A 13825-nucleotide genomic window follows, 5' to 3' on the forward strand; every position below is an offset into this window, starting at 1 on the left:
ATTTCACCTGAAATCCTCAACCACAGAGGAACAAACTAACTTATTTCCACAATTGTTTTGTTAGCGACAGACTTAGGTAAGCTGGATGTACGAGTAGGTAGAGCTAGCCAGGTGGACTTAAAACACGCCCGACCACCAACCAAAACTAAGTAGAAAAAGAAACCCACTGGAAATGGAACCTCTAGGTTAGAGACTGGTGGTCTTAATATGTACATTAAATATGTATTTGTAAAGGCAAGAATCTCTATAATTACTAATGAAATTGAATAGCCATTATAAGTCCCTCTACTTCTAGTGCAAACTGTGACCACCTAGAGTCAGATATTTTCATGATCCATAATGATAGAGTCTACCTCAAACCCAAAAAAATCTATTATCGCAGTCCAATGGCTATAAGTGCCTCTTCTTCCCTACTCATTGTGAGCTGTGACAACCATTTTTTTTATTTTATGTGGTAAAAATCCATTGAATTGTTTAATCCACCAATTTCAATCTAATTGAGCAGAGGCAGGAGCCGGTGTAGCTGAGTCTAGTGTCAGACCTATCATAGTCAGCCATAGACGTTTGACTTTAAACTATAAGAATCTTATTTCATCACGTAACAACGTAACTCACGCTAAGCCCTCAGAAATTCCAGCGCATACGCCGCGACGGCCATGTTGCGAAAGCGAGTATTTCCAGAAATCTCTAATTTATTGTCCAAAAGACTGCAGACTCCGCAATTTATTTTTAATCGCACGCGCCGCGGTTGGCGTGTAAAAATATGACACTAACGTAATTTTGTGGGTAAATTCGTAGATAAATACCTCAGGAAGATTAAATAACTAGTAACCCGCCCTGGCTTCGCACGGGTGTATATAGGAATGGAGTTTCTAATTAACATATTATAGATAGAGGAAAGATTTGTTTATTTCTTTGTATTGGTGTGGTGGTGGTAGTTATAAGAGGCTCTGAAACTATTGGACCTATTTGAAAAAAAAATCACCATTATTTCCAAATTCTGATGAACATAGGCAGGTAGGCGATACGAAGTTCGCTGGGGTAGCTATCTACTAGTTTACTTAAACCTCTGTATAAACCTTATTTTTGAATCACTCTCTATTACCATCTGAAAACCGTATTAACCTCTTGTTTTAAAAAAAAACACAAATTCCAGTAAGAGCAACCGTTTATTACACACACATAAAAAGATTATTACAATAACTTTGACGATCTTATAACGAGTCAAGTCTGTCAATAAGATAAATGGAATGTTTCTTACCTATATGGTTAAATTATGTCATTGTGATAAATTGAAATCTCTTCGGCATTCGTTTATTATGCGATTGCTTTATTTATTTCGTTGCAAATATTTAAATTTTGATAAAGTATCAACCCTAACCTATTACTTATTACAATTGAAAAAGCTCCATTACGTAAAATATTGTAAACAACCGTGACGAGGTTTGTCAATGTTACTTATCATCCCCTCCAAACCTTGGCCCCACCTGCCCATTAAACAATTCAAACTTCTTCACTGTCACAATATCATCATTAATGTGAGGATCGCAGGAGTTATTCAAAACCTTCAGTGTGGGGAACACCACTTCTAAAACTCCATCTTCCAGATTGAATTTCCCTTCAGGCACGTTGACGAATGCTGGCAGCTCTCTAATTGCTGAGAAATGTTTCACAAGCTCACTGTTGACAGCATTGATGTACACCACTTTGTGCCTCACTTCCACGGTAATGTCACTGTCACTGTACCCTTGGAGTGGTATCTTCAGGATGTACCTCTTTTCTTCGAACAGTTCCTTGATGGAACCGATCGAGTGCGCGTTGCAGACCTGTTGACTCTGCCTGTCGAGTGCTATGACGTCATTGGCTAGTTCCTCGAAGATTTTCGTATGGTATTCGGCTAGGTGTCGGGTCCTGTCGCGATGGTGGTGGTGGTGGCAGTGCTGGTAACTGGTCGCGACCAGTCCCAAGATGAAAAGAAATATTAGATACATTGTGGAGTTCCAACGCGTGTAAGGTCTAGAAGTGGACTGGGAATGGTACACAGTACAGATAAAGACTGGGACCGATAACCTTACACTATCTGTATGGACTAGGGCTGAGTTGCACCACCTAACTTTGACCGTAACTATAACGATAATCGAGGTTTTTGTATGGATTTTGACAGATTTTTAACGTTCGTTAAAGTTAAAGTAAGATGGTGCAACCCAGCCTAAGTCAGTGAGGGCCAAGGTCTGTTTTGTCGACCGTTTGTTTCGCGGAATCTACTTACTATCTTTTTGTTTGGAAATATTAATTATGTCTAAAAATTCCCAAAATATACAGACACTAGCTGCCCGCCTCGGCTTCGCACTATAGACTCCGAAACGTTTCACCATCCTACTAATTATAAATATGAAAGTTGGATGTCTGGATGGATGTTTGTTACTCTTTCACGCAAAAACTACTGAACGGATTTTGATGAAACTTTACAGTATTATTCTTTATAACACAGAATAACATAGGCTGTAATTTATGACGATCTGTGACAAACTAAATTGCACGCGGGTGAAGCCGCGAGCAAAAGCTAGTTAGATAATAACGTAAGATATAGGTGTACCAGAATCTCATGGCAAATAGGGAAAATAAACTTTGTTGAGAGCAATACTGGGGAAATTGGAATAAACGATCTTGATACTGTTTAATTTTTTACTTTTATGACTAATATTAATGAACATGAAGTACGAATATACATTTTAGGTAGGTATGTGTGGTGGAAGAATGTTGTTATACATCAGGTTTTTAACATAGGAAAATGTCTTGGAAATTAAATAAATCGTCTGTGAGAAAAGAAATGTCTGAGAAATTAATTATTTAAATTACCTACATATTTTCGCGTGGAACTGAAACATAGGCGGTGCCGTTCTTTTTGTATATGGCCAGGTCTGGGTTATTTAAAAAAAAGGTTACATTTTATTAAGAAAGAATCTTGAGTGACCCTAGCTGAAAAATTAAAAACTGCTAGATTTAAAAAAAAATGAACTGGCTGGATCAGGGGTGATTTACTGTTTGTACTCCGAATGACTGTGTGAATACACCGATCAAAATGGCGTGAATAGTTATGCGCAACTTTAGGGCCCTGTAACTTATTTATTTGTAGAGATATTTTCATGATTATTTCACAATTATTATTAGTTCTACTTATATTTATTTCAAGTTTATTTCAAAGAAAAAAATTGGAAACTTCTCCATTATTCAATCTTGCTTTATGAAATCTTTTTCAATTTTCTTTACATGGTCATAACATCTGCACCAATTTGTGAGATATACCTGAAAACCCCGATAAAGCAGCTATTAAGTAAGAATAATATAAAAAAACACAACCCTCCTTCTGACACAGTTGGGTAATAAACTAAATGTATCAAAACATTTCAGTCCAACTTACTGTCAACTCGACGACGCGCTTTAGAATCAAAGATCGACTTTGAATTATGCCTTATTTTACAATTCACATTGAAAACAATATGCCTTGCTTGAACTTTTTCGACTTTTTCACAAAAATAACAAATAGTCAAGAAGAGATTACAAAAATTTTGCAGCGGCTGACAGATTTCATAATTTTCTTTGACAGGTGACAATTAAACCATAGACAATTGCCATATGAAAAACACACTTTTCCAATATTTTTGTTTGCCATGAGATTCTGGTACACCTATACAATATTATTTCTGATGAGCATAAGGCGGTACGAAATTCGCCGAACGATTAGTGAATGACAAAAAAGCTGCAAATAGAGCTAGACTTATGCTAATTTTGAGGTTTTAGTATTTGCGGAAGATTTTAAATTAATATATTGTCTGTACAGGTACACGATAGCGTCGGACGATGCCAAAAGGTTTCAGTTTATTTATTTGACTAACCTTGGGTTTTGTTTTGATGGTTTTGACTTAACAAAGTGTGTGAATTGTTAAGTTTGTAGTAGCTAATATGGTTTGACTAACATAATATAGTTTAAACTTGAGTTGTTTTCCTTATTCACAAAACAAGTAATAAATTATTTTAAAAGACCAGCAGGTAAGTTCTCATAAGAAAAATGGCCGCCATTTTTCTATTATGACTAATCGACATTTTCATTCAATAAAGGTTAATCTATAATTTCTGTTTCATCAACAAAACATTTAATAAAGCATAATGTATTTAAGACTGAAAAATAGAGATCCTAACTAATTAAAACACAAAAATTAGGCTACGCTCAAGCAAACCATAGAGTAAAAGCGACCCTTCCTCAAAAAATCCTGAATTTAAAATCTGAAACTTCATACTGTCAATCTACACCACAAAAAAAACTACAATCAAAAAAGAAAATAGCGTTCCAAATTCGAAACTGCAACCAAATGTCATGCAAAACAAAAACCTATCGATCAAAAAAACAAACAACGAAATCTGAAAGCTCGTAACTAGGTCGGGGGCGCGCGTCACGGCGCGCTGACGTCACGCGTGACGTACGCGCCCGTCCCCCGGCCACGCCTCGCCTCTCCGCCCCGGGCTTGGTCAACACTCAACAGTGTATATTCCCTGTTTTTGTAATCGATTGTCGGGAAATTGAGTAAAATTACCGATTATTCTTGTTTTTGTAATCGATTGTCGGGTAATCGAGTAAAATAACCGATTATTCTTGTTTTTGTAATCGATTGTGGGGGGATATCGAGTAAAATAATCGGGAGAGGCAAGAAAACTTGTAATAATGTTACAACATGCCAACTAAAGCGTGTTTATAAGACTAGTTTTTGCCGCCTGAATCAGTCAAAAACAAAAAGATCTACTTAAACTAGACTTAGGAATCCTACACATTACCTACTAGCCCGGGACTTCGTACGCCTGGATCTCGTTTTACCCCCTTAGGGGTAGAGTTTCGTAAAATCCGTTCTTAGTTACGTTCTAAAAGGAACCCCCATGCAAAATTTGAGACTCCTAGCACTTGTGGTTTCTGAGATTTCGTGATGAGTGAGTCACTCAATCAGTGACCGATTTATATTTCTTAAGCTTTCTACAGCTTAGCATTGGCACCTACTGCTCTATAATGTTAGCATCATAGACAATCTACCTATGAAAATCATAAATCTACTTTGTTATAATTAATACAGAATAGAGTAGGTTTATAAATTAGTAAGTAAACAATTAAACTAATTTGAAAACATGAAAAAGTCTGAAAGAGTCTATGAAATCGGAAAACGCCAGAAAACACTCTAAAAAAGCAATTGGAATAGCGGAGAAACACATTTATTAAATCTTCACAAGAAACAAAAAATACCTCAAATTTGTGATAATTGCCTTAAAAATATGAAATTAAAAATTCCGACCACAAAAACAATACTGCAGAACTTGCAGCAAAAATTTCAAGCTTTTCTACGGTGACTTGAAGGCTTTAAACATAGTTAAAAAGCTTTTAAAACAAGCTTTACAGGATATGAAAGCTTTTTGTTGCATTTTGTGGATGCAGATATTTTGCTTAAAGTGAAATATTTTGAAGAAAATGATTAAAGTTGTAACCGGTGCTTCTTGAAATATTTAACTTAGCTGGCGGGGTTTGCGGTAATATTAGTAATTTGTGTTAGAACTTTAAATTACAGACATATTTTATTTTTAAAAATCAGCATTCAATGATTCGAAATCGCTTTGCTATGCTTCTAAATTGTAACGATGTTTTGTTATCGATCGATATAATCGAAAAGGATGTTACTCATAATTTCAATAGTTTCTAATTCAATTAAGTTCGTAGCGAATTCCCAAAGGGCCTAATCGATTGAAATAATGATCAATTGTTAAAGACCCAGTACATACATATGTTCAGCTTAAACAGCTAGAAACAGCCCACAAAACAAAACAAATCATTTATTCCAGGAATAAACTAAGCTCCAAGTATTCAATGACAAATGATTGACCAAAACGTTATCACATTTAACCTTGTTATTCCAGATTCATAAACTTTCACCGTCAGTAACTCATACAAAACAAAAGAAAACGACTTTTCCAGGAAAAACCCATTCAATGACAAATGATTGACCACTCCCAAAATAGTCGTCAATCAAACATCTATTTGCGTTCATTTATCAACGAGGAGCGGAGTGTTTACACACTTCCATCAAAAGCCCTACTTTGGGCCCAGTTTGTATAACTGGAGCAACTTGAAGGATAATACTATTCACCAATAAGTGGTAGGGCTTGTTCGAAGTCCGCTTGGCTAACTCATCACCATCAACAGCCCTTTACAGTACACTGCTGGACTATGAGCCTCCTCCACTATAGTGGAGGGTTTTGCCATAATCCCCACGCTTGGCAGGCGGGTTGGAGATCGCAGTTTAAAAGATTGATGTTTTTCAGTGAGCGCTGTTGCCCGTTCTCTGTTTGATGTGTAGTCCCTAAGTCGCCTCTTACGACACCCTTGGGAAGAGTAGGGGTTGGTGACAAATGTATTCTATTCTGCCGTCACCACACGGCTTGGCTAACTACCACCATCTTACCTAAGTCTGTCGCCATAGCAACATTGTTTAACAGCATTGTTGTGTTCCGGCAGTTAGAGGTAAGATAGCCAGTTCCTCTGTGGTTGAGGATTCCGAGTGAATCTCGCTTCCAGCTTCGGCCTGATCATCACTTTTGATCAGGTGAGATGCAGGGCTGATTTTACCATTGTCGGATAACTTTTAACTAAAGAATAAGTTTGGCACATTAAGACTGAGTTGCACCACCTAATTTTAACGGTAACTATGACGATAACCGGTGCTTTTTGTATGGAATTTGACAGATTTTTGACGTTTGTCAAAGTTAAAGTAAGATGGTGCAACCCAGCCTAACAGTTTCAGTATGGGAAATATGTCAGAATGACATGTTTATTCTTGAGTTAAAAGTTATCGGACGCTGATAATATCAGCCCTAAATCAGTCTTTAAAAGTACCTACAAGGAAAAATTTTAAACGAGACGATATTAACTTAAAATACAAGAGTCTCACTCTATTGGCTGCTGGGGCGCAATGAGGATCAGTACTGTTGTAGAAAATTCAATAAAACTAGTATCTACGTTAATCTTTAAGACATAAGAAAGATATATCTTTTTGAATTATCCAAATCGGACCATTACTTACGAAGATATTAAGTAATAAACATAGGCCGTTTTTGCCGCTAAAAGTCAACGTACGCAGGGCCGCATGACGTCATTATATCCGAATCGAGCGCAGCCGGCGTACTATTGGGATGGAAAATATTTTTTTCCAGCTAAACTATCAGTTTTCAAAAAAAACTTTTAATAACATTTATTCATCAAAATAAAGTAACCTATCGACCAGTAATTTTTAAAAATAAAAATTGTGAAAAATAAGTATCGCTATGTCCAAAAACCACATTTTCATAGGATTCGATGCAATGCGGAGACGCGGTTGGGGTGAGTGTAACTTAATGATTGTTTGTATTGAACATAATAATACATAATATGATGCTAATAATACCCGGTTTCTGGCCTGGGGGGGGGGGGGGGATAAGTCATACCCAGCTTATAGCCTGGGGGGAGGGGGAGGGGCAAGCCTTACCCAGCTTCTGGCCTTGGTGGGAGGGGGGGAGAGGCAAGTCATACCCAGTTTCTGGCCTGGAGGGGGAAGGGGGGGGGGGTAAGTCATACCCAGCTTCTGTGCGAGGGGGAGTCATACCTAGCTTATATGCTTATGGACTGGGGGAAGGGGCTAGCCTTACCCAGCTTCTGGCCTGGGGGAGGGGGGGTCAAGTCATAACCAGTTTCTATGGGCTGGGGGGAGGGGCTAGCCTTACCCAGCTACTGGCCTGGGGGGAGGGGGGGGGGGTCAAGTCATACCCAGTTTCTGGCCGGGGGGGGGGGTATGTAATACCCAGCTTATGCTTATGTGCTGGGGGGAGGGGCTAGCCTTACCCAGCTTCTGGCCTGGGGGGAGGGGGGGGGGGTGTCAAGTCATACCCAGTTTCGGGCCTGGGGGGGGGGGGGTAAATCATACCCAACTTCTGGCCGAGGGGGAAGTCATGCCCAGCTTATGACCTGGGGAGAGGAGGGGGGCGGGGGAGTCATACCCAGCTTCTAGGCTAAGATTAAATAGATTTCCAGGAGGGAGCAGCTGTCCTTTCCTGCAGCAGCTGGCCAGCCCATGGGAACGGCGAATAGTATACGTAGGTTTAACTCATTGTAGGTATTGCGTGTACATCGAAATGATCTTCATAGCAATGTCTTGTAGCCTAGGCAGAGTGTATCTGCCTTAGCTATACCTTATTGTTAGAAGTAAATAAATTAATACTTATACATTTTTATATTTTACTTGGAAGAAGACAACACTTAAGAACACTTCATTTGAATAAATCGAGAAATATACCACCACGGAGAACCCAATCGCGTCTCTGCGTTCCATTGAATCGTATGAGCGTATGGATTTTTTGCGATATTTTTCACAATTTCTATTTTTAAAAATTACCTATCGATAGCTTACTTTATTCTGATGAATAAATGTCATTACAAGTTTTTCTCTAAAACTGATAGTTTGGCAAGAAAAAAATATTTTCTATCCACGCAGTACGCCGGCAGCGTTCGAATCGGATATAATGACGTCATCGTCCCCGCGCCGGGCGGTCAGTGAACTTTTTTAGTAATTTGGCCATAACTTCGTCAATTTTTGTCGTAGAACAAAAATTTTTGGACTGTGTATTAAGGATTTCTTAGCCCTATAAATCTGCATTCACAGCTAAAAATCGAAATGATCCTCATTCAAAACTATGTTTGGATAACAAGCTGCTCCTATACAAAATGATTCTGAAGCCCATTTGGACCTACGGCATCCAGTTGTGGGGCTCTGCAAGTGCTTCTAACATCATGATAATTCAGAGAGTGCAAAACTACATCCTGAAACAAATATCGAATGCACCATGGTTTATTTGAACAACAGAGCTGCACGAGTTATTGAACGTGCCTATGGTGAAGCAAGAGATAGACACCCACGGAAACAGCTACAAGCTAAGACTGTCAAAACACCCGAACCAGTTGGCAGGGCAGCTCACTATTCCAAAAACCATACGGCGGCTTAAGAAGCGGCGGGATATCTTCGACAATTAGTCTGAAAACAAAACCTGAAATTAAGAAAAAGAAAGGCCTGTCTCAGCTGGGAGCAGTGCTCTAAACGTCGAACAGAATCCACCTATCTGCTTATAGTTTTTAAGACTGATCGCATGATAAAACCACAAACAAAAAAAAATTAAGTAACAAGCTAACAAAGTTTTACATTTATTACCCCTACCCCGCCCCTTAACTTCAGGGTGGTACACACAGGGGGTGGTTAACTATAATTTACTTTATTCCCATAGTTGCATGCTATAAGTGAATTGGACATAAATTAACAACTTTTAGTCAAATTAATGTCATTTGGACTTCATTAATACGAGTATGTTGTTACACGCAAAGTTTTTGTGCTACAATAACTTAATTATTTATGCACGGTTTTTATATTAAAAAAGTTTTATTTGGCTTAACAACAGTTAAAAATATGGCGTCGTTTAATTTATTAATGATTAATGTAGTTCAGCTGTTTATATTAGTTAAAAGAAAATTCAGAACATGCTTAAAATACAAATAGGTATCTTGTATTTATTTATGTACCTATTTATAGGGTTAGCGTTTAACTCAGTCATTACAAAAGGAGAAACTGACTGACTGGCTGACTGACATATCAACGCACAGCCTAAACGGCTAAACGTAGGCACTTGAAATTTGGAAGGGACGTAGCTTAGGTACCGTAGAGGTGCACTAAAAAGGAATTCCCGAAATTCCTACGGGACCGGGAATTAGCAGGAAAATCCTTTTGTATGAAAAATCTAAACTTGAAATTTGGCATGCAGGTACCTTAGTAGGTAAACTTAAAGCTTAGTTACAACAGGATATTGCAAAATTCCCACGGGAACGGGAGTTAGCGGGAAAAACATTTGTATGAAAAAATCTAAACCGCGTAAGATAAAGGGGGTAAAACGGGACCCACGCGTACGAAGTCGCGGGCGGCCGCTAGTATAACATATTATAACGTGACAGAGCATATAAATCTGAAGTCTCACTGACATACTTAAACTGCAATTGAAAAACGCTAACCTCATAGCCTATGCAGATGACACAGCTATCTTGTTTCACAGCGACGACTGGAAGAGCGTTTACGCTATTGCTGAGGAGGGTCTCTCCGAGGTAGCAAAAGCTTTCAATAATAACTTACTTACTATGAATGTCACAAAAACCAAATATTTGGCCTTCTCAAAAACCATTGTGGCTAGCCCACCTGCCTCTTTGACCCTCCGAGTGCATAGCTGTTCATTGGGACAAAACTCAAACTGTTCTTGTGGCAACATTGATCGCACCTCTACAATGAAGTACCTTGGAGTTACACTGGACGAAAACTTAACATACAAAACGCATATATCGATACTCTCGGGCCGGGTAAGGAAACTAATCTTTGTTATGAAAAGACTCAGAGACTGTTCCCCGCCAGACATTCTTAAAACAGTATATATCTCCCTGTGTCAATCAATCATACAATACTGTATTGCTGTGTGGGGCAGTGCTGGTAAAACCTTCTTCATCCAGCTGGAGCGAGCTCAACGTGCTCTCATCAAGGTCGCACTGAAGAAACCCTTCCGTTTTCCCACAGACGACCTTTACAGGGAATTTGGCGTACTACGGGTAAGACAATTATTTGTCTTATGTGCTATGATCAGGACGCATAGAAGCCTACAATCTCACCCACACTATAAAGACGTTATTTCAAGACGAGTATATAAAGCCCCTCTACCGCAGTTGCGTTCTCTGATGTCTCGGCGTAGCCCAGCCTTTTCATTGCCAAACACCTACAACAAATTATGCAAATTGTGCGACCTCAGAGACAAACCCTTATCCTTATGCAAAGTAATGACGAAAATGAAGCTTCTAGAACTAAATTACAATGAAACAGAAGATTTAATTTAGCAAAGCACAACACACGCACATATAACACACAACACACACACACACACTCACACACACACACACACACACACACACACACACACACACACACACAACACATACACCAGATAGAAATATATAGTTAATAAGTTTAAATTAAGCAAAGTAATTATGTTTTAAAATACTGCATGCAATCTGTAACTTGCTCAATTTCCAAGAACGCCTTGTTTTGATAACTGCACTCTCTGAAACCCAAGATACAAGCTATACTGCTTAGTTTGGGTCTCACTGGCAAATATTTAAATAGGTCAATAACTAGTGCATAGTTTAAGTACATTTTAGTCAAGAATATGTATATCTTTTTGGAAATAAAATATTATTATTATTATTATTATATTATTATTTGACGTAACAAAAAACACCCTCCCGTGCCGCTCCCATACCTCAGGCACTGACTGAGTTCCAGAATTCTCCAAACCTAAGTATTTAGCGTTCCTTTTTGAGAGGCTAAAAAACTTAGACGCGTTAAGAACTTACTACGAACTTAGCCGTAGCCATAGCTGGGCACCGTTAATCAAATAGTTAACTTCGTAAATCGTTAAACCGTTAATAAAAAAATTAACTTCGTTAAACGTTAAAACGTTACATTTCACAAGATTTAACGCAAGTTAACGTTAATCGTTAATCCGTTAACACATGATAATAAACCAAAAAAAATAATTGTATGCAAGGTTCAAATAATTTCGAAAGCTTGTATCGGGCATGGAATTTATTCCTCTTTTTCAGGGTTCCGTAGTCCTGACAAGGAACCCTTATAGTTTCGATATGTCTGTCTGTCTGTCTGTCCGAGGTTTTGCTTGGAAACTGTTGGCACTAGGGATCTGTAATTTTGTGGAGGTATGTATATTAATCACGCCGACAAAACGGTAGAATAAAATTTCGAAAAAAAAATGTTTTTAGGGTAGCTCCCCTACATGTAAAGTGGGGATGTTTTTTTTTTTCATCTTCTACCCCATCGTGTGGGGTATCGTTGGATAGGTATTTTAAAATGGCTTAGGGGTTTCTAAAACTATTTTTCCATTTAAGGATCTGTTTGCAAATTATTAAAGTTTAAATTGCCAATTTTTGTTCGAGTAGGGCGTCCCCCCCTTCTAAAAACTAAACTGTTGGCTTGAAAAATCTGGAAAAAATCGTGATTATACGGCTATTCATGAACTTTCAAGGAAAACTATAGCAGTTAAGATACATCAATTAGTTTGAGAGTAATAGTCATTTAACTCATGTACCTATTACAAAATTTCTTAACTAGTGAAAATTCCTTAGAAGAAAATATGAAAAGTGACTGTAGATGAAGTAATTGCTTGCTTCTGAAATATACTGTGGTAACGACGGACCACTACGGAACCCTACACTGCGCGTGGCACGACACGCACTTAGCCAATTTTTTTTGTTTGCGCTACAAGCTTTCGAAATTATTTGAACCTTGCATAAGTACAATTATTTTTTTCGTTTTAGTACAACTGCATTTCAGAATAAAAGCTTGTTTTTAAACAAGTTTTTTAATTATTATAATTTTATTTTACACTTTTTAGTAGTATCTCAATCTCAGAGCCTTGGTTCAATTACAATAAGTGCTTGAAAAGACTCCAGCAAACCCAAACTCAATAAGTTTCCACCGTTTCGATTAGGAATTCCTATGGCCACCTCCTGACTCCATCATCAGGACCCTGGACATCATCTAGTACTAAAGTGCTCGAAAAGACAAATCCAACGAACCCAAATTCGATGCGGTGCCGCCGTTTCATTTAGGAGTTCCTATGGCCACCTCATGACTCCATCATCAGACCAGCTTAATGGTACCATAACATTGCATTGTCAGCATACTTACATAAGTAGGTATACAAACTTTCAGCTTAATCGGTTGGAGGAAAACTGGTCTTAAATTCAGTTGCAAGAGTTATCCCACACATACTAACAAAAGTGTCGTTAGTGATCTGGTTACAAAAACTGTTATTTTGGGTTCTGGAAGTTCTGAAAGCCCGAACGTACTTGTCAGAACGCGTTTTTTTAGCGTTTTTCAGCGTGCTTTTGGGAAATAGTAGGTACTGGATTAACGATTAACGGACTTAGGATAATTTAACGGAAGTTAACGAGTCCGTTAACATTTTTTTAAGTTAACTTAAAAGTTAATCCGTTAATAGAAATGTTAACTTCGTTAATTAACGATTAACGGATTAACGAGTTAATGCCCAGCTATGGCCGTAGCAATATCTAACTTTCAAACACAAAGGCTACGAGACTCGTAGCGACTACGAGCGCTACAAAACGCTACAGTACGTTGCTTTGTTACGAACTTATCCGTAGCATAGTGAATTAATTACCAAGTTGCGATCGCAAAAAATATACGATACATTAACTTTTGTTCTAAAGCTGTTTTGAATGCCTACGTTATACCAGGGAAGTTTTTTGTTTAACAAATTAAGTACCTACTGTCGACTGAACTTCAGACATCACATTTATGTTGCAAAATAAGAATATAATACAACTAAGAAAGGTGCACAATGCTTGTTCCATTAACGAAAGTAGGCCTTATCAGAATAAAAGTACCTACTACACGCAGACAATCTTGTTCGATGGTAACGGGATCTTTGTATCCGCATCCGAAAAATAGTAAGTTAAATCCATGAACATTCAAAAATAAAAGGTAAAGAGAAACGTTAACTATGTCTGTCAAAAAAGCGCACAATACCCATCGCGCGTGTATCCGCTAAAAACCAGCATCGCGATTCGCTATAAAAAGACGACGTATCATCTCACAATTTTTGCTGAACCTCTGAAATAGGTTCTTATGGATGTCTTATTTTT

General features: G+C 38.1%; 1 long non-coding RNA gene across 1 annotated transcript; it reads right to left on the minus strand.

The window, feature by feature from the left end:
• Positions 1-2671: 2671 nt before the first annotated feature.
• Positions 2672-3690, minus strand: LOC135082671 (uncharacterized). The gene is made up of 2 exons (XR_010259437.1): positions 3422-3690; positions 2672-3306 (listed from the first exon to the last, which is right to left on the minus strand). It is a non-coding gene; the product is annotated as an uncharacterized LOC135082671 (long non-coding RNA).
• Between the last annotated feature and the right edge of the window lie 10135 nt (positions 3691-13825).

This window comes from Ostrinia nubilalis, chromosome 22, assembly GCF_963855985.1.
Source record: "Ostrinia nubilalis chromosome 22, ilOstNubi1.1, whole genome shotgun sequence".
Lineage (NCBI taxonomy): Eukaryota > Metazoa > Arthropoda > Insecta > Lepidoptera > Crambidae > Ostrinia > Ostrinia nubilalis.